The following is a 26,742-nucleotide window of genomic DNA, read 5'->3' on the forward strand; positions in this document are numbered from 1 at the left end:
CACAATCATATTTTGTCAGTGTTTATCACTTCATTTGCACTGACACTTCACATAATTGCTAGTAATGTGGTAAATCATGGTAAATCACGCTAGAAACATGGTAAGTCATAGTAAATAATAGTAGAATGTGGTGTATCAAGGTAAATCATGTAAGAATCCTAGTAAATCATTCTAGAACGTGGTATATCATGCTAGAACATGGTAAATCATGGTAAACTATGCTAGAACAGGGTAAATCATGGTAAACCATCATAAATCATGATGAACTATGGTAAATCATTTTAGAATGTGGTATATCATGGTAAATCATGCTAGAACATGATCTTTTCCATCTATGATGTCAGTGGTTACATGCTTGCTAAATAAAACTTAATAACTTTTTATGCTTTTGTGCTTTAAGGCCTTAAAGGCCTTAATTGCTTGAACCCCGATAAATGCTGCTTGCAGCTTTAATTATTATTATTATTATTATTCTTCTCCGCTAAAACGCATTGTGCAGCCCAAACCGTAAGTGCTAGAGACTTGAAACTTGGCCACAAGGTAGTACAAAAATCGAGGAGAGGTTATCAAAGTATGAGCCCGATTGGCCTATAGGTGGCGCTATAGCGCAAAAAACAAAAAAAATCCACTATTTTGCTCATATCTCAATAACCATTTGTCCCAGCTTCAAGTGTCATACATCATTGGAATCCTTGGCTCAAGCCGAACAAAAAATATAGGAGGTATTTCATTTCCGGTATGCAAATTTTTCCGCCATATTGGATTTTGTTCAAAACCTACTTTTGCAAACTAGTCCCTGGTTTTTCGCCCGATCGGAACCAAACCAGTGCAGAAATGTTCTCTGGAGTCTGAATATCAATAATTATCGAAAAAAAGTTGAAATTTCGATACATGGTTGCTATGAGGTGTCAAAACGTTCGCAGGAGGCGGAGCTAATTTTACTAAAATGGCTATAACTCGGGAACGCAATGAGATATTTTCACCAAACTCGGTACACATATGTATGAGCTCAATCTGGGGTCACAGTAAAAAAATCGCGACGATTGAACACTAGATGGCGCTAAAACGTGGAAAAAACTTGAAAAGGGCTATAACCACCTGACCGTTAGTCCGATTGACTTGAAAATTGGTATGCAGTCTCTTGGTCCAAGGTGCCATGTAAATCTATGAGGACATTGGCGTATCTTGAAAAACATGGCCGCCATTGGCCAATGAAGTTGAGCACCTATTAGACAAGGTTAATGGAGACCGATCGAAACGAAACTCGATGGGCATGTTCAACTCATGGTTCTAGAGGTCTGTAAGAATTTTGAAAGAAATCGGCCACTAGTTGGCGCTAACGAGTTTTATGACTCTGTAATCACGTGGTGTTACACTCATCCACACAATATGCATATCATTTGATAGATCTCCTCATGGAGAACAACTTTGCCTCAAGAACCATTGCTGTCAATCAAACCATTCATTAAATATTCGGAATTATGTTAAAAACCTACTTTTGCGAACTAGTCCCTGGTTTTTCGCCCGATCAGAACCAGACCATTCTAGGACAATTCTCTGGACTTTCTAGATCAATAATTATCAAAAAGAAGTTGAAATTTTGCTTTTGGTTGGCTATAAGAGGGTCATTTAGAAAATAGGCATGTCCTAATACACTCAAACGTCTATAAATCCTAAATAAAAAGTCAGAATTTCACAAAAATTGATGAGCATATGTGACATAACATGCTAAAGAAGCATGGACATTTTTATGGAGATCGGACCATAGGTGGCGCTATAACTGTTAAAATGCTTTAAAACCATATATTTCCTATGGTAAATTGCCTGTATTGGCTGTAAATGGTGTTTTCCATCTGTGCTCATATAATGTTCATATAATAATGTTCAAAACCAGTGCAGTGCAATTATCTGTACTCAATAATTATCAGAAAAATTATAACTTCTTCATTTGGATGGCTATAATAGGGTCACTTCAATATGTAGCCTTGACCAAGTGTCCACAAAAGCCTATATCTCTAATATGAATGATCAGACCTTAAAAACAAGTCAGAACAAGCATGAAAAAGACAGATCGGACAAAATTTGCCTCTATAACAGTTAATAAAAAAGGTGAATATGAATAACATAGCATATTAAGCCAATAAGTGGTATTTTACTGCCCCCTGCTGTCATTTCATCATACTACTCCCTAATATTGTTCTATAATTCATATTTAGACTTTATAAAATCATTATTTTAACATTTACAATCACATTTTGTCAAAATTAATCTATTGTTGTATTACTATTGACAACTGAGTCACAAGTGAATACTGAAACCGAAAGTAAAACGGCATTTACGCCACGTCCCCGAATACAAATTAACTCATAACTCGAAAACGGAAAGTCGTTGCGCGCTCAAATTTTGATGGTAAGGTCCTCTCCAGGCTCTTGATCGAAACGTGTTGTCGCGGGCCTGAATGATAGTCTCATTCAACAGGGCTCCTCGAGCACTATCTATGCTCTGAGTTTCAGAATTTTTTGCGTTCTGGTTACCGAGATATAAGTGAAAAACCAAATTCCCATTCATTCACTCATTCATTTAAACACTTCAATTGTAAAATGTAAGCTATAATACCACTTTTGTCCACTTGAGGGAGCAGCAAGATTACATATGATCTTTTCATTAGCTTTCAGTATTGGGAAACAAAAATAAATTGCTTTAAAAAGCAATCTTTTTTATTATGATAGGGCTGTAGCTATCGATTATTTTAGTAATCGAGTATTCTATTCAAGTAATCGGATAAAAAAATGTGGTAAAAAATAGATTCAAGTTAACAACAGCCTTTAAAATGACTTAAAATACAAATATATAATAACAAGCAATAATGATTGGTTCAAGTAAAGTATCAAAGTAAGTAATTATATGGGTTTTATTGAACAACACTGTTAAAATATACCCATGTAAAATAAATGATATAAACTAATATAGAGATAACTTATGTACATGAATAACAAATGCCTGCAGAGGGCACCAGCGGCCTGGTTGTTGTTACACTACTAAGGCATTATCAAATCCTTGTTTATTGGCCAAACAACATTAAATTCAAATGTCAACTTAACCTTTAATATTTGGCCACTTCTGTACGATAGAAATGCTACAGCCACTGTAATTTCTTGAACAAGAACATGTGCACATCAAAACATGCAAACTCAGAGCGAGAGTTTAAACTTTTATTTTGAAATCGCGATGTTTAAACTTTTATTTTGAAATCGCGATGAACAGCAGTTTGAGAAACCCAGATGTGCTCCACAAATGATAACAGTGCAACTATGAAACAAACTGCGTCCGACTTGCGTTCCCATATTTGCACGTTATTGGAAACGTAAACAAACAGCACTGCAGAGACTGAGTTTGCTTGGAGCAGCGTTTACTGTGGACGGAGCTGAGGTAATTTTAACATGTAGGCTAATCTGCACTCATGTAATTGAAGTGTCTTCTCTGTGAAAAAAACAAACAAAAAACAGAGGATATATTTATTTAACTGAATCACAGCCTTTGTGATTTCACAATGGCACTATGCTATATTATGACTGTAAATGGTGGGCTCCAGACTGCGATCAATTGGTCGCATTTTGCGACCATTTTTCCTGCCGGTGCGACCAAATATTTATTCGATTTATTCGACCACAACGTTGCCGAGCAGCGAATCCAAACAAAATGAAAGCGGAACGAAAATGCGCTAACTTACTCCTTTATGCTTCACAGACCGTTTATTAGTTTGAATCAATAATAGACAGCGCAGCCCATAGATATAATATATAAACGCGTTTATATATGATATCTATGGCGCAGCCTATGAGCGCAGCAGCCCGAACTTGCCAGTCGCGGGCCGATCTCGATCACGCGACACTGTTACTAGGAGATCCAGACTCTGGAGATCCAGTGAAGAAATCCATTGAATTCGCCTCAGAATTAATAACATAATCAGATATCAGATCAAACAGCGCTGATGTGGAAACCAGGAGAAACACTGGGCTTTCAGACCACAAATCAGCGACATTCACCATGGATTTAATGTAGTAACTGTAACCATAATGTGACAGAAATAGTCAAACGCTTACAAGTACTAACTGTTAGGCTACTCATCTTTTTCCAGCACTTCAAAACTATCATATAGAAATGTTATTTTTAATGTGATGACCAACACATTTTTTTTGTTCATCCTTCAAAAATGGTCTTATTTAAACTCTTATTTATACACTTATTTAAAAATAATAAAATAAATAAATTACCATTGTAAACAGTAAGATGCTTATTGGCTATTTTCACTCCCTAATATAATTTATTTCACTCGGTTTGCTTTTTAATTAATATTAAGACATTATGAATGATAATAATTAAAGTTAATTTCATCTACACCCTAAACTAAGCTTAGTGCTTTATTGTCAGCCCCAGTGCTACCAGATATTTTTTTGTAAAACTCAGTGTCTGCGGTGCCGCTGCCCTCAGATGTTAGTCTGGTGCCTGTGAACTTAAAATAAAACTGCACATTGTAATATCTGTACATTAAGTCTATTTATTATTAAATAATAAATAAATAATTTGTCAGTAGTTATTTTGGGGGAAATTTGAATAATTGCATTGCAAGTTGATTTAAGGTGTGCCCCTAAATTTTCAGTCAGGGGCTACAGCGCTCCTAGTAAAAAAAGTTAGTCTGGAGCCCTGTTTAAATATCGCGTTGTCCTAGAAAACTGTAATTCTGCGGTTGTTGGATTCTCATCTGTGGAATGCACCACTTTCAGTATTTTGCCAATTACTCGAGGGGTAAATTGCAATCAAGGATTTTTTTAAATCGAGTACTTGACTATAATCGAGGAATCTTTACAGCCCTATACTGGTAACATAGTTTTATATTATTAGATCACAAAGAAATGCCTATTTTTATACAATTAAATATATTTTCTCAACAACATATCCAAAAAACATATTTGTGTGTGTGTGTGTGTGTAAGCATGCATTATTGAGTTAACATGGAAAGACTGGTTTGATTTAGTGCAGAAAACTGGTGCAAATCATGAAGTTTAAAGTGAAAGTGAGCCAATAAGTGGTCTTCTACTGGCTTCTGCTGGCCATTCTACTTATTAATGAAGTCTTTTCACATGTGCTTTTGGATTCATTCATATTTAGAGTAGACACAAAAAAAATCACTTGTATAACAATAACTATTATAACACAATCATATTTTGTCAGTGTTTATCACTTCATTTGCACTGACACTTCACATAATTGCTAGTAATGTGGTAAATCATGGTAAATCACGCTAGAAACATGGTAAGTCATAGTAAATAATAGTAGAATGTGGTGTATCAAGGTAAATCATGTAAGAATCCTAGTAAATCATTCTAGAACGTGGTATATCATGCTAGAACATGGTAAATCATGGTAAACTATGCTAGAACAGGGTAAATCATGGTAAACCATCATAAATCATGATGAACTATGGTAAATCATTTTAGAATGTGGTATATCATGGTAAATCATGCTAGAACATGATCTTTTCCATCTATGATGTCAGTGGTTACATGCTTGCTAAATAAAACTTAATAACTTTTTATGCTTTTGTGCTTTAAGGCCTTAAAGGCCTTAATTGCTTGAACCCCGATAAATGCTGCTTGCAGCTTTAATTAGGGGTTCAAGCACGAAGTGCTGAAACCCTATTGTAATTGTAAGGATTTTTATTATTATTATTTTTCTTCTGCCGTAAAACGCATCGTGCAGCCCAAACCGTAAGTGCTAGAGACTTGAAACTTTGCCATATGGTAGTACAAAAATCGAGGAGAGGTTATCAAAATATGAGCCAGATTGGCCAATAGGTGGCGCTACAGTGCAAAAAACAAAAAAATGGCACATTTTTGCTTAAATCTCACCAACCCTTTGTCACAGACTCAAGTGTCTTATATCATTGGAATCCTTGGCTCAAGCCGAACAAAAAAGGCCTCAAGGATTTCCTTTCCGGTATGCAAATTTTCCGCCATTTTGGATTTTGTCCAAAACCTACTTTTGCGAACTAGTCCTAGGTTTTTTGTACGATCGGAACCAAACAAGTGCAGAAATGTTCTCTGGAGTCTGAATATCAATAATTATTAAAAAAAAGTTTAAATTTTGATTCACGGTCGCTAAGGGGCGCCAAAACGTTCGAAGGAGGCGGAGCTAGTTTTACTAAAATGGCTATAACTCCAGAAGTAAATGAGTTATCTTCACCAAACTTGGTACACATGTGTAAGAGGTCAATCTAAGGTCACAGTAAAGAAATCGCGGTGATTAGCCACATGGTGGCGCTATAACATTAAAAAAACATAAAACAGGCTATAACCACCTGACCGTTTGTCCGATTGACTTGAAAATTGGTATGCAGTGTCTTGGTCCAAGGTGCCATGTATGTCTATGAGGACATTGGTGTATCTCGAAAAACATGGCTGCCATCGGCCAATGAAGTTTGAGCACCTATTAGACAAGGTTAACGGAGGCCAATCAGAACGAAACTCAGTGGGCATGTTCGGCTCAAGCCCCTAGAGGTCTGTAAGAATTTTGAAAGAAATCGGCCACTAGTTGGCGCTAACGAGTTTAATGGCTCTGTAATCACGTGGTGTTACACTTATTGTCACAAAATGCATATCATTTGATAGAACTGCTCATGCTGAACAACTTTGCCTCAAGAACTATTGCTGTAAATCAAACCGTTCATTAAATATTTGTAATTATGTTAAAAACCTACTTTTGCGAACTAGTCCCTGGTTTTTCGCCCGATCGGAACCAGACCAGTCTAGGACAATTCTCTGGACTCTCTAGATCAATAATTATCAAAAAAAAGTTGAACTTTTGCATTTGGATGGCTGTAATAGGGTCATTTATAAAATGGGCGGGGCAAAATAAATAAAAAAACCTATAAATCATAAATAAAAACTCAGAACTTCACAAAAATTGGTGAACATATGTGAAATAACATCATTAACAAGCATGCCAAATTTTATGGAGATCGGACCAAAGGTGGCGCTATAACTGTTAAAAAGCTTTAAAACCATATATTTCCTATGGTAAATGGTCTTTTTCATCTATTATGTCAGTAGTTACATGCTTGCTAAATAAATCTTAATAACTTTTGATGCTTTTATGCTTAAAGGCCTTAAAGGCCTTAAAGGAGCATTTCACCCATGGGAACATTGATCTTTATTGAAAGTGGGTCATATATGTAGTCGAAATGTAAAATAAATTTTGAATTTGGTGCCTTCTTGACCGAGGAAAGAAAGAAAGTAACTTCAGGACGCATTTGTATGAAAGACAACAACTCCCACAATGCACCACATTGCACAGCTGCCCAAGCCACTCCCACTAATCCAGAACAGCATATGAATCACTCATCCGTCCATAAGGCTAGCTACCACCGGAGCTTGAAATTCATTTCACACAAAATGTCTAACGTTAGTTAGTTGGCGAACTCATTAATGAATTACTCCTCATTTGTATTTCTTTCGAAGTGGTGAATTATTGCATGGTTACGTTACCGGGATGTTCAGTCAGATGCGGTGCGAAACTAGGATGGTTCACAACACAAACGTCCGTGTCCTCGTCTGATTCAGAGATTTCGTCCAGGAGAAATTGGCATCGTTTAAATGCTTTGCAGCAGACGGACTCTATCTCTGTGTTCGTAGCGGTTCGTAGTTGCATAGTGAGATCACCGGCGCCACCAGTCCGCCCCCAGCTCGAGCCAGTCTGGGCTTCTCGTCCGCGACAGGCAGGTCTTCTGCCTCGGCTGCTATACGCTATGCGGCTTGTAAAGGTAGCCACAAACACCTGATTCGAGCATCAGACTTCCGAAATCCTCTTCTTCTACATCATATTGAGTAACGTTACCCTCCGCTATTGTCATATCTTCACAGCTTGCTCCACAGTGCCTGTTAGCTTAGCTTCCAAACAAGATGGAGGATATTGCTTTTAGTTTCAGAAAGTGAAGTCCCACCCACTGATCTGTAATAGGCCTGTACGTGAGCGGGTCCCGCCCCCTGGAATAATGAGGAGCTAGTGTTTGTAGTCTCTACACTTTTCAATGAAATGTGACTTCCTGCTTATTATGACGCAAAATGATGATTTTTACGTCATAATAAGCAGGAAGTAAAACACTTAAATCCTTATTTCTCCCATCTCAGGGAAAAATTAATGAAAAATCCACGTTTATTATAATATATGACTGGGTTTCTAACAATACAAAGCTTAATGCAAATGGGTGAAGTGTCCCTTTAATTGCTTGAACCCCGATAAATGCTGCTTGCAGCTTTAATTATTATTATTATTTTTCTTCTGCCGTAAAACGCATCGTGCAGCCCAAACCGTAAGTGCTAGAGACTTGAAACTTTGCCAGATGGTAGTACAAAAATCGAGGAGAGGTTATCAAAATATGACCCCGATTGGCCCATAGGTGGCGCTACAGTGCAAAAAACAAAAAAAAATCATATTTTTGCTTAAATCTCATTAACCGTTTGTCACAGGCTCAAGTGTATTATATCATTGGAATCCTTGGGTCAAGCCGATCAAAAAAGGCCTCAAGGATTTCATTTCCGGTATGCAAATTTTCCGCCATTTTGAATTATGTTCAAAACCTACTTTTGCGAACTAGTCCCTGGTTTTTGGCCCAATCGGAACCAGACCAGTCTAGGACAATTCTATGGACTCTCTAGATCAATAATTATAAAAAAAAAGTGGAACTTTTGCATTTGCCTGGCTGTAGCAGGGTAATTTAGGAAAGGGGTGGGACAAAAAAAACACTCAAAAGCCTATACAACCTAAGGGAAAACCCCAAACTTCACAAAAATCGATGAGCAGATGTGTCATAGCATGGTGAAGAAGCATGCCAAGTTTCGTGAAGATCGGACAAGAGGTGGCGCTATAACTGTCCAAAACGTCTCTTCTTATTAGGGGTTCAAGCACGAAGTGCTGAAACCCTATTGTAATTGTGCTGATTTTTATTATTAGGGGTTCAAGCACGAAGTGCTGAAACCCTATTGTAATTGTACTGATTTTTATTATTATTATTTTTCTTCTGCCGTAAAACGCATCGTGCAGCCCAAACCGTAAGTGCTAGAGACTTGAAACTTTGCCAGATGGTAGTACAAAAATCGAGGAGAGGTTATCAAAATATGACCCCGATTGGCCCATAGGTGGCGCTACAGTGCAAAAAACAAAAAAAAATCATATTTTTGCTTAAATCTCATTAACCGTTTGTCACAGGCTCAAGTGTCTTATATCATTGGAATCCTTGGGTCAAGCCGATCAAAAAAGGCCTCAAGGATTTCATTTCCGGTATGCAAATTTTCCGCCATTTTGAATTATGTTCAAAACCTACTTTTGCGAACTAGTCCCTGGTTTTTGGCCCAATCGGAACCAGACCAGTCTAGGACAATTCTATGGACTCTCTAGATCAATAATTATCGAAAAAAAGTGGAACTTTTGCATTTGCCTGGCTGTAGCAGGGTAATTTAGGAAAGGGGTGGGACAAAAAAACACTCAAAAGCCTATACAACCTAAGGGAAAACCCCAAACTTCACAAAAATCGATGAGCAGATGTGTCATAGCATGGTGAAGAAGCATGCCAAGTTTCGTGAAGATCGGACAAGAGGTGGCGCTATAACTGTCCAAAACGTCTCTTCTTATTAGGGGTTCAAGCACGAAGTGCTGAAACCCTATTGTAATTGTGCTGATTTTTATTATTAGGGGTTCAAGCACGAAGTGCTGAAACCCTATTGTAATTGTACTGATTTTTAGGGGTTCAAGCACGAAGTGCTGAAACCCTATTGTAATTGCCCTGATTTTTATTAGGGGTTCAAGCACGAAGTGCTGAAACCCTATTGTAATTGTACTGATTTTTATTATTAGGGGTTCAAGCACGAAGTGCTGAAACCCTATTGTATTTGTAAGGATTTTTATTAGGGGTTCAAGCACGAAGTGCTGAAACCCTATTGTAATTGCTCTGATTTTTATTATTATTATTTTCCCCTAAAACGCATCGTGCAGCCCAAACCGTAAATGCTGGAGACTTGAAACTCAGCCAAATGGTAGTCCTCAATTTGGGGAGAACCTATCAAAGTATGACCCCGATTGGTCAATAGGTGGCGCTATAGCAAGCAAAAGTATGAAATCAGCCATAACTCCTAGACGATTTGTCATAGAATCAAGTGTCTTATATCACTGTAATCCTTGGTCCGTCGTTTGTCCGATTGACTTGGAAATTGGTATGCAGTGTCTTGGTCCAAGGTGCCATGTATGCCTATGAGGACATTGACGTATCTCAAAAAACATGGCCGCCATCGGCCAATGAAGTTTGAGCACCTATTAGACAAGGTTAACGGAGGCTGATCGGAACGAAACTCGATGGGCATGTTCGACTCATGGCCCAAGAGGTCTGTAAGAATTTTGAAAGAAATCGGCCACTAGTTGGCGCTAACGAGTTTTTTCGGCTCTGTAATCACGTGGTGTTGCATACATCCACACAATATGCATATCAGTTGATAGATCTCCTCATACTGAACAACTTTGCCTCAAGAACCATTGCTGTCAATCAAACCGTTCATTTAATATTTGCAAACATGTTAAAAACCTACTTTTGCGAACTAGTCCTAGGTTTTTTGCCCAATCGGAACCAAACCAGTCTAGGACAATTCTCTGGACTCTCTAGATCAATAATTATCAAAAAAAAGTTGAACTTTTGCATTTGGATGGCTGTAATAGGGTCATTTATAAAATGGGTGTGGCAAAATACACTAAAAAGCCTATAAATCCTAAATGAAAACTCAAAACTTCACAAAAATTGGTGAGCATATGTGACATAACATCATTAACAAGCATGCCAAATTTTATGGGCATCAGACCAAAGGTGGCACTATAACTGTTAAAAAGCTTTAAAACCACATATTTCCTATGGTAAATTGCCTGTATTGGCTGTAAATGGACTTTTCAATCTATTATTTCAGTGGTTAAAAGCTTTCTAAATAAATCTTAATGTCTTAAATGCTTATGTGCTTAAAGGCCTTAAATGCTTGAACCCCGATAAATGCTGCTTGCAGCTTTAATTATTATTATTATTTTCCCCTAAAACGCATCGTGCAGCCCAAACCGTAAATGCTGGAGACTTGAAACTCAGCCAAATGGTAGTCCTCAATTTGGGGAGAACCTATCAAAGTATGACCCCGATTGGTCAATAGGTGGCGCTATAGCAAGCAAAAGTATGAAATCAGCCATAACTCCTAGACGGTTTGTCATAGAATCAAGTGTCTTATATCACTGTAATCCTTGGCTCAAGACGGTCAAAACGTATATCTCCGATTTCATTTCCGCCTGGGAAAATTTTCCGCCATTTTGAATTTTCTCAAAAACCTACTTTTGCGAACTAGTCCTAGGTTTTTCGTCCGATTGGAACCAAACCAGTGCAGAAATGTTCTCTGGAGTCTGAATATCAATAATTATCGAAAAAAAGTTGAAATTTCGATTCACGGTCGCTAGGGGGCGCCAAAACGTACGTTGTGGGAGGAGCCTATTTTACTAAAACGGCTATAACTCGAGAAATAAATGAGGTATCTTCACCAAACTCGGTACACATGTGTAATAGTTCAATTTGAGGTCACAGTAAAAAAATCGCGACGATTGAACAGTAGGTGGCGCTATAACTTGAAAAAAACATGAAAAGGGCTATAACCACCTGACCATTTGTCCGATTGACTTGAAAATTGGTATGCAGTGTCTTGGTCCAAGGTGCCATGTATGCCTATGAGGACATTGACGTATCTCAAAAAACATGGCCGCCATCGGCTAATGAAATTTGAGCACCTATTAGACAAGGTTAACGGAGGCTGATCGGAACGAAACTCGATGGGCATGTTCGACTCATGGCCCAAGAGGTCTGTAAGAATTTTGAAAGAAATCGGCCACTAGTTGGCGCTAACGAGTTTTTTCGGCTCTGTAATCACGTGGTGTTGCATACATCCACACAATATGCATATCAGTTGATAGATCTCCTCATACTGAACAACTTTGCCTCAAGAACCATTGCTGTCAATCAAACCGTTCATTTAATATTCGCAAACATGTTAAAAACTTACTTTTGCGAACTAGTCCTAGGTTTTTTGCCCAATCGGAACCAAACCAGTCTAGAACAATTCTCTGGACTCTCTAGATCAATAATTATCAAAAAAAAGTTGAACTTTTGCATTTGGATGGCTGTAATAGGGTCATTTATAAAATGGGCGTGGCAAAATACACTAAAAAGCCTATAAATCCTAAATGAAAACTCAAAACTTCACAAAAATTGGTGAGCATATGTCACATAACATCATTAACAAGCATGCCAAATTTTATGGACATCGGACCAAAGGTGGCACTATAACTGTTAAAAAGCTTTAAAACCACATATTTCCTATGGTAAATTGCCTGTATTGGCTGTAAATGGACTTTTCAATCTATTATTTCAGTGGGTAAAAGCTTTCTAAATAAACCTTAATGTCTTAAATGCTTATGTGCTTAAAGGCCTTAAATGCTTGAACCCCGATAAATGCTGCTTGCAGCTTTAATTATTATTATTATTATTATTATTCCGCCGTAAAACGCATCGTGCAGCCCAAACCGTAAGAGCTGGAACTTTGAAACTTTGACAGATGGTAGTACAAAAATCGAGGAAAGGTTCAGAGATTATGACCCCGATTGGCCCATAGGTGGCGCTATAGCAACCAAAAGCGCGAAACTGTTCATAACTCCTAGACCTTATGTCGTAGACTCAAGTGTCTTATATCATTGGAAAGCTGGATGCCTGACGAACAAAACGTATATCTCCGATTTCATTTCCGCCATGATAGATTTTCCGCCATTTTGAATTTTGTTAAAAACCTACTTTTGCGAACTAGTCCCTGGTTTTTTGCCCGATTGGAACCAAACCAGTGCAGAAATGTTCTCTGGAGTCTGAATATCAATAATTATCGAAAAAAAGTGGAAATTTCGATTCACGGTCGCTAAGGGGCGCCAAAACGTACATTGTGGGAGGGGCCTATTTTACTAAAATGGCTATAACTCCCGATGTAAATGAGGTATCTTCACCAAACTTGGTACACATGTGTATGAGTTCAATCTGGGGTCACAGTAAAAAAATCGCGACGATTGGCCTCATGGTGGCGCTATAAAATGAAAAAAACATAAAACAGGCTATAACCACCTGACCGTTAGTCCGATTGACTTGAAAATTGGTATGCAGTGTCTTGGCCCAAGGTGCCATGTATGTGTATGAGGACATTGGCGTATCTCAAAAAACATGGCCGCCATCGGCCAATGAAGTTTGAGCACCTATTAGACAAGGTTAACGGAGGCCGATCGGAACGAAACTCAATGGGCATGTTCGGCTCATGGCCCTAGAGGTCTGTAAGAATTTTGAAAGAAATCGGCCACTAGTTGGCGCTAATGAGTTTTATGGCTCTGTAATCACGTGGTGTTACACTTATCATCACAAAATGCATATCATTTGATAGATCTGCTTATGCTGAACAACTTTGCCTCTAGAACCATTGCTGTCAATCAAACAGTTTATTAATTATTCACGAATATGTTAAAAACCTACTTTTGCGAACTAGTCCCTGGTTTTTTGCCCGATCGGAACCAAACGAGTCTAGGACAATTCTCTGGACTCTCTAGATCAATAATTATCAAAAAAAGTTGAACTTTTGCATTTTTCGCATGGGTATAATTGTGTCATAAAGAAAATGGACGTGGCAAAATGCAATCAAAAGCCTATAAATTCTAAACAAAAACTCAGAACATCACGATAATTGGTCAGCATATGTGTCGTACCATGCTAAAGAAGCATGGAAATTTTTATGGAGATCGGACCAAAGGTGGCGCTATAACTGTTAAAAAGCTTTAAAACCATATATTTCCTATGGTAAATTGCCTGTATTGCCTGTGAATGGTCTTTTCCATCTATAATCATAATGTTCATATAATAATGTTCAAAACCAGTGCAGTGCAATTCTCTGGACTCTCTAGATCAATAATTATCAGAAAAAGTATGACTTCTTCATTTGGATGGCTATAATAGTGTCACTTCAATATGTGGCCATTACCAAGTGTCCCCAAAAGCCTATATCTCTTTAATGAATGTTCAAACCTTCTTAAAAACAAGTCAGAACATGTGAAATATCTCTCTGAACATGCATGAAAATTTTCAGACAGATCTGACAAAATTTGCCTCTATAACAGTTAAAAAGGTGAAAATGATATGAATTAATGGCATGTTAAGCCAATAAGTGGTATTTTACTGCCCCCTGCTGTTTAAAATAGTCATTTTGTCATATTGGTATTGGTATCAGCCATGGTAAATCATGATAAACTATGGTAAGTGTGTGTGTGTGTGTGTGTGTGTGTGTGTGTGTGTGTGTGTGTGTGTGTGTGTGTGTGTGTGTAAGCATGCATTGAATTAACATGGAAAAACTGGTTTGCTTTAGTGCAGAAAACTGGTTTAAAGTGAAAGTGAGCCAATAAGTGGTCTTCTAGGGCCCTCTGCTGGCCATTCTACTTAATAATGAAATATTTTACATGTGCTTTTGCATTCATACTTGGACACACACTAAAAATCACGTATATAACTAACTATTATAACACAATAATATTTTGTCAGTGTTCATCACCTCATTTGCACTGACACTTCACATAATTGCTAGTAATGTGGTTAATCATGCTAGAAACATTGTAAATCATAGTAAATAATACTGAAATGAGGTGTATCAAGGTAAATCATGCTAGAATCCTAATAAATCATTCTGGAACATGGTATATGATAGTAAATCATGCTAGAATCATATTAAATAATTCTTGAATGTGGCAAATCGTTGTGGGAGGAGCCTATTTTACTCAAATGGCTATAACTCAAGAAGTAAATGAGATATCTTCACCAAAATCAGTACACATGTGTATGGGTTCAATTTGAGGTCACAATAAACAATTTTATGGAGATCGGACCATAGGTGGCGCTATAACTGTTAAAAAGCTTTAAAACCATATATATCCCATGGCAATTTGCCTGTATTGGCTGTAAATGGTCTTTTCCATCTATTATGTCAGTGGTTACATGCTTGCTAAATAAATCTTAATGACTTTTGATGCTTTTGTGCTTAAATGCCTTAAAGGCCTTAACTGCTTGAACCCCGATAAATGCTGCTTGCAGCTTTAATTAGGGGTTCAAGCATGAAATGCTGAAACCCTATTGTAATTGTGCTGATTTTTATTATTATTATTATTATTCCGCCGTAAAACGCATCGTGCAGCCTAAACCGTAAGTGCTAGAGACTTGAAACTTGGCCAGAAGGTAGTACAAAAATCGAGGAGAGGTTCAGAGAATATGAGCTAGATTGGCCAATAGGTGGCGCTACAGTGCAAAAAACAAAAAAATTGCATATTTTTGCTTAAATCTCATCAACCCTTTGTCACAGACTCAAGTGTCTTATATCTTTGGAATCCTTGGGTCAAGCCGAACAAAAAAGGCCTCAAGGATTTCATTTCCGGTATGCAAATTTTTCCGCCATTTTGGATTTTGTCCAAAACCTACTTTTGCGAACTAGTCCCTGGTTTTTCGCCCGATCGGAACCAAACCAGTGCAGAAATATTCACAGGAGTCTGAATATCAATAATTATCGAAAAAAAGTTAAAATTTCGATCCACGGTTGCTAAGGGGCATCAAAACGTTCGCAGGAGGCGGAGCTAATTATACAAAAATGGCTATAACTCGTGAACGAAATGAGATATTTTCACCAAACTCGGTACACATATGTATGAGCTCAAGTTGAGGTCACAGTAAAAAAATCGCGGTGATTGGCCTCATGGTGGCGCTATAATATGAAAAAAACATAAAACAGGCTATAACCACCTGACCGTTAGTCCGATTGACTTGAAAATTGGTATGCAGTGTCTTGGTCCAAGGTGCCATGTATGTCTATGAGGACATTGGTGTATCTCAAAAAACATGGCCGCTATCGGCCAATGAAGTTTGAGCACCTATTAGACAAGGTTAACGGAGGCCGATCGGAACAAAACTCAGTGGGCATGTTCGGCTCAAGCCCCTAGAGGTCTGTAAGAATTTTGAAAGAAATCGGCCACTAGTTGGCGCTAACGAGTTTTATGGCTCTGTAATCACGTGGTGTTACACTTATCGTCACAAAATGCATATCATATGATAGATCTGCTCATGCTGAACAACTTTGCCTCTAGAACCATTGCTGTCAATCAAACAGTTCATTAAATATTCATGAATATGTTAAAAACCTACTTTTGCGAACTAGTCCTAGGTTTTTTGCCCGATCGGAACCAGACCAGTCTAGGACAATTCTCTGGACTCTCTAGATCAATAATTATCAAAAAAAAGTTGAACTTTTGCATTTGGATGGCTGTAATAGGGTAATTTATAAAATGGGCGTGTCAAAATACATTAAAAAGCCTATAAATCCTAAATAAAAACTCAGAACTTCACAAAAATTGGTCAGCATATGTGACATAACATCATTAACAAGCATGAAAAATTCTATGGAGATCGGACGATAGGTGGCGCTATAACTGTTAAAAAGCTTTAAAATCATATATTTCCTATGGTAAACTGCCTGTATTGGCTGTAAATGGTCTTTTCCATCTCTGATCATATAATTTTCATATCATAATGTTAAAAAACTAGTGCAATACAATTCTCTGGACTCACTAGATCAATAATTGTCAGAAAGTTGAACTACTTCATTTGGATAGCTATAATAGGTTCACTTCAAAATCTGGCCTTTACCAAGTGTCCCCGAAAGCCTATATCTCTTTAATCAATGCTCAGACCTTCTTAAAAACAAGTCAGAACGTGTGAAATATCACCCTGAACAAGCATGAAAATTTTCAGACAGATCGGACAAAATTTGCCTCTATAACAGTTAAAAAGGTGAAAATGATATGAATTAATGGCATGTTAAGCCAATAAGTGGTATTTTACTGCCCCCTGCTGTTTAAAATAGTCATTTTCTCATATTGGTATTGGTATCAGCCATGGTAAATCATGATAAATGATGGTGTGTGTGTGTGTGTGTGTGTGTGTGTGTGTGTGTGTGTGTGGTACAAATATAACAAAGGTTTTATTTTCCAACATGAAAACAAACATAACAGAGTGCTAGTGCACAAACAATAACCGACAATGATAATGGATGAGAGGGGAACTTAAATACACAGATCAAGACAAGGACAACAGGTGACGGTTATGATGATGAGGAGCAGGTGATGATGAGGAGGGTGATGAGGAGCAGGTGCAGGTGATGACGACAGATGGTGAATGTGATGAAGACAGAAGGTGAATGTGATGAAGGTGAATGTGACACCAATATCACTGAAACATTGTGTGTGTGTGTGTGTGTGTGTGTGTGTGTGTGTGTGTGTGTGTGTGTGTGTGTGTGTGTGTGTGTGTAGCATTATTGTGTGTAGCATATGTAGCAAGTATGCATTATTGAGTTAACATGGAAACACTGGTTTGCTTTAGTGCAGAAAACTGGTCAAAATCATGAGGTTTAAAGTGAAAGTGAGCCAATAAGTGGTCTTCTACTGCCCTCTGCTGGCCATTCTACTTATTAATTAAATTTTTCCACATGTGCTTGCATTTATACTTGAATACACACTAAAAATCACTTATATAGCAATAACTATTATAACACAATCATATTTTGTCAGTGTTAATCACTTTATTTGCACTGACACTTCAAATAATTGCTAGTAATGTGGTAAATCATGGTTAACTATGCTGTGTGTGTGTGTGTGTGTGTGTGTGTGTGTGTAAGCATGCATTGAGTTAACATGGATAAACTGGTTTGCTTTAGTGCAGAAAACTGGTTTAAAGTGAAAGTGAGCCAATAAGTGGTCTTCTACTGCCCTCTGCAGGCCATTCTACTTATTAATGAAATATTTCAACATGTGCTTGCATTCATACTTGAATACACACTAAAAAAATCACTTATATAGCAATAACCATTATAACACAATCATATTTTGTCAGTGTTAATCACTTTATTTGCACTGACACTTCAAATAATTGCTAGTAATGTGATAAATCAGGCTAGAAACATGGTAAATCAAAGTAAATAATACTAGATTGTCGTTTATCTCCTGGTAAATAATACTAGAACGTGGTATATCATGGTAAATCATGGTTAACTATGCTGTGTGTGTGTGTGTGTGTGTGTGTGTGTGTGTGTGTGTAAGCATGCATTGAGTTAACATGGAAAAACTGGTTTGCTTTAGTGCAGAAAACTGGTTTAAAGTGAAAGTGAGCCAATAAGTGGTCTTCTAGTGCCCTCTGCTGGCCATTCTACTTAATAATGAAATATTTTACATGTGCTTTTGCATTCATACTTGGACACACACACAAAAATCACGTATATAACTAACTATTATAACACAATAATATTTTGTCAGTGTTCATCACCTCATTTGCACTGACACTTCACATAATTGCTAGTAATGTGGTTAATCATGCTAGAAACATTGTAAATCATAGTAAATAATACTGAAATGAGGTGTATCAAGGTAAATCATGCTAGAATCCTAATAAATCATTCTGGAACATGGTATATGATAGTAAATCATGCTAGAATCATATTAAATAATTCTAGAATGTGGCAAATCGTTGTGGGAGGAGCCTATTTTACTCAAATGGCTATAACTCAAGAAGTAAATGAGATATCTTCACCAAACTCAGTACACATGTGTATGGGTTCAATTTGAGGTCACAGTAAACAATTTTATGGAGATCGGACCATAGGTGGCGCTATAACTGTTAAAAAGCTTTAAAACCATATATATCCCATGGCAAATTGCCTGTATTGGCTGTAAATGGTCTTTTCCATCTATTATGTCAGTGGTTACATGCTTCCTAAATAAATCTTAATAACTTTTGATGCTTTTGTGCTTAAATGCCTTAAAGGCCTTAACTGCTTGAACCCCGATAAATGCTGCTTGCAGCTTTAATTATTATTATTATTATTATTTTCCCCTAAAACGCATCGTGCAGACCAAACCGTAAGAGCTGGAACCTTGAAACTTGGCCAAATGGTAGTCCTCAATTTGGGGAGAACCTATCAAAGTATGACCCCGATTGGCCCATAGGTGGCGCTATAGCAACCAAAAGCGCGAAACTGCTCATAACTACTAGACCGTATGACGTAGACTCAAGTGTGTTATATCATTGGAAAGCTGGATGCCTGACGAACAAAACGTATATCTCCGATTTCATTTCCGCCATGATAGATTTTCCGCCATTTTGAATTTTGTCAAAAACATACTTTTGCGAACTAGTCCTAGGTTTTTCGCCCGATCGGAACCAAACCAGTGCAGAAATGTTCTCTAGAGTCTGTTTATCAAAAACTATCGAAAAAAAGTTGAAATTTCGACTCACGGACGGTAAGGGGCGCCAAAACGTACGTTGTGGGAGGGGCCTATTTTACTAAAATGGCTATAACTCCAGAAATAAATGAGGTATCTTCACCAAACTTGGTACACATGTGTAAGAGGTCAATCTGAGGTCACAGTAAAAAAACCGCGGCAATTGGCCACATGGTGGCGCTATAACATGAAAAAAACATAAAACAGGCTATAACCACCTGACCATTAGTCCGATTGACTTGAAAATTGGCATGCAGTGTCTTGGTCCAAGGTGCCATGTATGTGTATGAGGACATTGGCGTATCTCGAAAAACATGGCCGCCATCGGCCAATGAAGTTTGAGCACCTATTAGACAAGGTTAACGGAGGCCGATCGGAACGAAACTCGATGGGCATGTTCGACTCAAGGCCATAGAGGTCTGTAAAAATTTTGAAAGAAATCGGCCACTAGTTGGCGCTAACGAGTTTTACAGCTCTGTAATCACGTGGTGTTACAAATATCCACACAATATGCATATCATTTGATAGATCTCCTCATCCTGAACAACTTTGCCTCAAGGACCATTGCTGTCAATCAAACCGTTCATTAAATATTTGCAAACATGTTAAAAACCTACTTTTGCGAACTAGTCCTAGGTTTTTCGCACGATTGGAACCAGACCAGTCTAGGACAATTCTCTGGACTCTCTAGATCAAAAACTATCAAAAAAAAGTTGAACTTTTGCATTTGGATGGCTGTAATAGGGTCATTTATAAAATGGGCGTAGCAAAATACACTAAAAAGCCTATAAATCCTAAATGAAAACTCAGAACCTCACAAAAATTGGTGAGCATATGTGACATAACATCATTAACAAGCATGCCAAATTTTATGGAGATCGGACTATAGGTGGCGCTATAACTGTTAAAAAGCTTTAAAACCATATATTTCCTATGGTACATTGCCTGTATTGGCTGTAAATGGTCTTTTCCATCTATTATGTCAGTGGTTACATGCTTGCTAAATAAAACTTGATAACTTTTGATGCTTTTGTGCTTAAAAACCCTTAAAGGCCTTAATAGCTTGAACCCCGATAAATGCTGCTTGCAGCTTTAATTATTATTAGGGGTTCAAGCACAAAGTGCTGAAACCCTATTGTTATTGTTAATTTTCCCATGATGCAACATTCAGACCTAAAACTGATCGGGCAGACCAAACCGTAAGTCGTGGAGACTTGAAACTTTGGGGGCTGATAGTACTCACACCGCCTGCAGCGTCACCAAGGCCCGCCCCGATCGGCCTGACGGGGGCGCTACAGCGGTCAAAAGTACGAAACGGCTCATAACTCATCAACCGTGAGGCGTAGGCTCAAGTGTCTTATATCGCTGGAATCCTTGGCTCGAGGCGGACAAGATGCATGCCTCGGATTTGCTCGTGACCCTGGGAAAATTTTCGGGTATTTGCGGTTTTTCCAAAAACCTACTTTCGCGAACTAGTCCTAGGTTTTTGGCCCGACCGGAACCAAACCGGTGCGGCAAGATTCTCTGGAGTCTGAATGTCAATAATTATCAAACAAAAAGTGAAAATTTCGGTTCACGGTCCCTAAGGGCTGCCAAAACGTTCCAAGTGGGAGGAGCCCATTTTGCTTAATTGGCTATAACTCGTGAACGGAACGAGATGTTTGCACCAAACTCGGCACACGCATGTACGAGCTCATTCTGTGGTCACGTGAAAAAGGGCGCAGCGACTGGCCACTTGGTGGCGCTATAACTGTTAAAAGGGTGTCAAAATGATGTATTTCTATGGAAAAACCCCATGAAATGGCTGAAAGCGGCCATCTTGCTGTCTGATTTGCATACAACCTCACAAAATCGGGCATGCGCATGCGTCACGTGATCCTGAAGAAGCTTGAAAACTTTCATGGACGTCGGGCCATTGGTGGCGCTTTAACTGTCATAAAGGTGAGAAGGCCTCTGTATTATCCTATGCAAAATGACATTTAAATGACTGAAAAATGGGGGAAAAAAGAGCAGAGCTTCACCAAATTAGCTGAGCACATGCGCCATATTATTCCAAAGAAGCGTGCAAACTTTTATGGAGATCGGGCCATCAGTGGAGGTGTCACAGCTTAAAAGGTAAAAAAAAAAAATGCACCACATTTCCATGATAAATGAGCTAAAAGGGCAAAAAACGTTCTTTTTCCTCTCCGAGGCACATGTTAGAAGGCTTGATAAAGTTTTTGGAACGCAGCAGCGCAAACGGCAAGTGCCTAGACCCTATAGTTTTTTTTTTGGAGGCCTTTTTGTGGCCCTTTTTTAGCCACTTATTAGGGGTTCAAGCACAAAGTGCTGAAACCCTATTGTTATTGTTAATTTTCCCATGATGCAACATTCAGACCTAAAACTGATCGGGCAGACCAAACCGTAAGTCGTGGAGACTTGAAACTTTGGGGGCTGATAGTACTCACACCGCCTGCAGCGTCACCAAGGCCCGCCCCGATCGGCCTGACGGGGGCGCTACAGCGGTCAAAAGTACGAAACAGCTCATAACTCATCAACCGTGAGGCGTAGGCTCAAGTGTCTTATATCGCTGGAATCCTTGGCTCGAGGCGGACAAGATGCATGCCTCGGATTTGCTCGTGACCCTGGGAAAATTTTCGGGTATTTGCGGTTTTTCCAAAAACCTACTTTCGCGAACTAGTCCTAGGTTTTTGGCCCGACCGGAACCAAACCGGTGCGGCAAGATTCTCTGGAGTCTGAATGTCAATAATTATCAAACAAAAAGTGAAAATTTCGGTTCACGGTCCCTAAGGGCTGCCAAAACGTTCCAAGTGGGAGGAGCCCATTTTGCTTAATTGGCTATAACTCGTGAACGGAACGAGATGTTTGCACCAAACTCGGCACACGCATGTACGAGCTCATTCTGTGGTCACGTGAAAAAGGGCGCAGCGACTGGCCACTTGGTGGCGCTATAACTGTTAAAAGGGTGTCAAAATGATGTATTTCTATGGAAAAACCCCATGAAATGGCTGAAAGCGGCCATCTTGCTGTCTGATTTGCATACAACCTCACAAAATCGGGCATGCGCATGCGTCACGTGATCCTGAAGAAGCTTGAAAACTTTCATGGACGTCGGGCCATTGGTGGCGCTTTAACTGTCATAAAGGTGAGAAGGCCTCTGTATTATCCTATGCAAAATGACATTTAAATGACTGAAAAATGGGGGAAAAAAGAGCAGAGCTTCAGCAAATTAGCTGAGCACATGCGCCATATTATTCCAAAGAAGCGTGCAAACTTTTATGGAGATCGGGCCATCAGTGGAGGTGTCACAGCTTAAAAGGTAAAAAAAAAAAATGCACCACATTTCCATGATAAATGAGCTAAAAGGGCAAAAAACGTTCTTTTTCCTCTCCGAGGCACATGTTAGAAGGCTTGATAAAGTTTTTGGAACGCAGCAGCGCAAACGGCAAGTGCCTAGACCCTATAGTTTTTTTTTTGGAGGCCTTTTTGTGGCCCTTTTTTAGCCACTTATTAGGGGTTCAAGCACAAAGTGCTGAAACCCTATTGTTATTGTTAATTTTCCCATGATGCAACATTCAGACCTAAAACTGATCGGGCAGACCAAACCGTAAGTCGTGGAGACTTGAAACTTTGGGGGCTGATAGTACTCACACCGCCTGCAGCGTCACCAAGGCCCGCCCCGATCGGCCTGACGGGGGCGCTACAGCGGTCAAAAGTACGAAACGGCTCATAACTCATCAACCGTGAGGCGTAGGCTCAAGTGTCTTATATCGCTGGAATCCTTGGCTCGAGGCGGACAAGATGCATGCCTCGGATTTGCTCGTGACCCTGGGAAAATTTTCGGGTATTTGCGGTTTTTCCAAAAACCTACTTTCGCGAACTAGTCCTAGGTTTTTGGCCCGACCGGAACCAAACCGGTGCGGCAAGATTCTCTGGAGTCTGAATGTCAATAATTATCAAACAAAAAGTGAAAATTTCGGTTCACGGTCCCTAAGGGCTGCCAAAACGTTCCAAGTGGGAGGAGCCCATTTTGCTTAATTGGCTATAACTCGTGAACGGAACGAGATGTTTGCACCAAACTCGGCACACGCATGTACGAGCTCATTCTGTGGTCACGTGAAAAAGGGCGCAGCGACTGGCCACTTGGTGGCGCTATAACTGTTAAAAGGGTGTCAAAATGATGTATTTCTATGGAAAAACCCCATGAAATGGCTGAAAGCGGCCATCTTGCTGTCTGATTTGCATACAACCTCACAAAATCGGGCATGCGCATGCGTCACGTGATCCTGAAGAAGCTTGAAAACTTTCATGGACGTCGGGCCATTGGTGGCGCTTTAACTGTCATAAAGGTGAGAAGGCCTCTGTATTATCCTATGCAAAATGACATTTAAATGACTGAAAAATGGGGGAAAAAAGAGCAGAGCTTCACCAAATTAGCTGAGCACATGCGCCATATTATTCCAAAGAAGCGTGCAAACTTTTATGGAGATCGGGCCATCAGTGGAGGTGTCACAGCTTAAAAGGTAAAAAAAAAAAATGCACCACATTTCCATGATAAATGAGCTAAAAGGGCAAAAAACGTTCTTTTTCCTCTCCGAGGCACATGTTAGAAGGCTTGATAAAGTTTTTGGAACGCAGCAGCGCAAACGGCAAGTGCCTAGACCCTATAGTTTTTTTTTTGGAGGCCTTTTTGTGGCCCTTTTTTAGCCACTTATTAGGGGTTCAAGCACAAAGTGCTGAAACCCTATTGTTATTGTTAATTTTCCCATGATGCAACATTCAGACCTAAAACTGATCGGGCAGACCAAACCGTAAGTCGTGGAGACTTGAAACTTTGGGGGCTGATAGTACTCACACCGCCTGCAGCGTCACCAAGGCCCGCCCCGATCGGCCTGACGGGGGCGCTACAGCGGTCAAAAGTACGAAACGGCTCATAACTCATCAACCGTGAGGCGTAGGCTCAAGTGTCTTATATCGCTGGAATCCTTGGCTCGAGGCGGACAAGATGCATGCCTCGGATTTGCTCGCCCTTCAGGCTCCAATTTTGAGTAAATTGAGGTTTTTTGAAAAACCTACTTTTGCGAACTACTCCTAGATTTTTCGCCTGATCGGAACCAAACCAATGCAGAAATATTCTCTGGACAGTGACTATCAATAATCATCAAAAAAATTCTTAATTTAAATTCACGGTCGCTAAGGGAAACCAAAATGTTTGATGGCACCAGGGCCACTTTTACTAAAACAATTATATCTCGTGAACGGAAAGAGATATTTTCGCTAAACTCGGGAAACATGTTCATGAGCTCAATCTGAGGTTACTTGAAAAAAATCGCGACGACTGGCCACTTGGTGGCGCTACAACATGGAAAAAATCATGAAAATGACTATAAACGCACCCAACCATTAGTCCTTTGAAATCCTGAATCCTTCCCGAGTCCAACAATACCAAATATGCCAGGTTTCTCCTTATAGTTTGTGTATCATTGTCATTTAGCACTTAAAAAACTTGCAATTATCTTCGAAACCATTAGTCCAAATTTCGTGAAATTTGAAAACATAGATCAATAGCTAAACAATAACGCCCAAATGTCACAATTATGATAGGAACTGACAAAAATAAATAAACAAATAAAAAATTTAAATCATTGTCACCCATGGATCATTTTTATTCTCTCATAAACAGAAGTGTCTAAACTTCAAAACAAAATGAGATATTTACAACAAATTTGACAGACATGCATGGCTACACTTTGAGGACACTTAATAAAAGTGGTGGAGATCAGGCAAGATGTGGTGCTATAACTGTCAAAAAAAACTTTCCTCAGTAAATTGCCTGTATTGGCTGTAAATGGTATTTTCCATCAATGATCTAAGTTTATTTGTTTATTTGGATCCCCATTAGCCTCTACCTAGGCAGTGGCTACTCTTCCTGGTGTCCCAACAAGTAAGACAAACAAAACTACATTTAATCAACAACAATAAAAAGTCAAGTCAATGAAACATACTAACGCAACATTCATTCCAAATATCAAAACAACAATCAATCAACAATTTACTATATATTTTGCCATTAAATGGTCCTTTAAATATTTTTTTTTTAAACTCATTTTCTTGTAAAAATGTGATATCAATGGTAAATGATTCCATATTTTCATTCCTCTATACATTACAGTCTGTTGTTTTCCAGTGGTTTTCAAAACAGGAAATAAAAAACATTCCTTTTATTCATGCCTGGTGTAAAAAATTATGCCTAGTACTACTATACAAAAGTTGAGAGTACAGCGCATTAGGACTCTAGACACAGAAATATTTCTTATAAAATAAAGCAGAGAGACAATCCTTCACCAGTTCATTCTTAGTATAATTAGCTCATCTATAACAGTTTAAATTGAGTCGTGTTGCTCTGTTATGGACAAATTTAATTTTTTCAATTAGTTCTTTTTTTCTTTTCTTTAAAGTCCCACTCCGATCATATTTTGAGCTATTTTTAAACATTCTCAGTGGTCTTTAAATGATGATTATGGCGTTTTTAGCCAAAATCACAAAACCTGTGCCGTTTTCTGGGACTTTGCTTCAGCAGAGCGGCAGTAGCTCATTAGCAATTCGCCTCTGCGTTGTGGGCGGAGCCGTTGGCACGGAGACGACCCTCCCCCTCGTTCACGCCGCCGCCGACTTGAGCTTCCGAGAAAACGGAGGAGAATCTGATCATCGCCGTTGCTGGGTTTCCTATCATTATCGGATTAATTGCAGTTTAACCATCAGAGTGAAAGTTTATCATTTGCATGTGTTTTTAAGTCCTGCCAGTTTAACAGGGCGCGCTTGACAGGGCATATAAGAACGCAGAGAGAGAGAGAGAGAGAGAGCCTCGGCCGCGCGCGCGCACTCACTATTAATAATAATAAATAATAATGTGACCAAAACGGTTATACAAATGCTGTCATTATAAAAGGTTTCTAGTGTCAATGTATTGCTTGTTTATTTTGTTTACTTTTCATGGTGTGACACTTCTCTTCTCCCATGGTCGAACATAGAATGCTGCTACGTCAGAGCGGCCAAAGCGTCAACAAGCTTCCTCGTACTTTTTGACAAGCGTCCTTGACAGGGCGGCCAGAGCTTCTTTGCCGCTCAAGTCGGCGGCGGTGTGAACGTACAGTTAGCATTGCAACCCGCTACCGCACATAGGTGTTGATCCGCCATCGTCTTCTCTACTCCTCAGAACCTGAGCCACGCGGGCGGGGGCGGGGGCGGGGGCGGAGGGGAGTATGAGCTTGTGGCACCGCCCAG

At 39.1% G+C, this 26,742-nt stretch overlaps 1 long non-coding RNA gene across 1 annotated transcript; it reads left to right on the forward strand.

The window, feature by feature from the left end:
• The first annotated feature begins 1,069 nt into the window (after positions 1 to 1,069).
• LOC311081718 lies at positions 1,070 to 21,575 on the forward strand. The gene is made up of 3 exons (XR_014605990.1): positions 1,070 to 1,237; positions 11,869 to 12,400; positions 20,348 to 21,575. It is a non-coding gene; the product is annotated as an uncharacterized lncRNA (long non-coding RNA).
• Positions 21,576 to 26,742: the final 5,167 nt, after the last annotated feature.

This window comes from Abramis brama (assembly GCF_963993115.1).
Source record: "Abramis brama genome assembly, chromosome: 4".
Lineage (NCBI taxonomy): Eukaryota > Metazoa > Chordata > Actinopteri > Cypriniformes > Leuciscidae > Abramis > Abramis brama.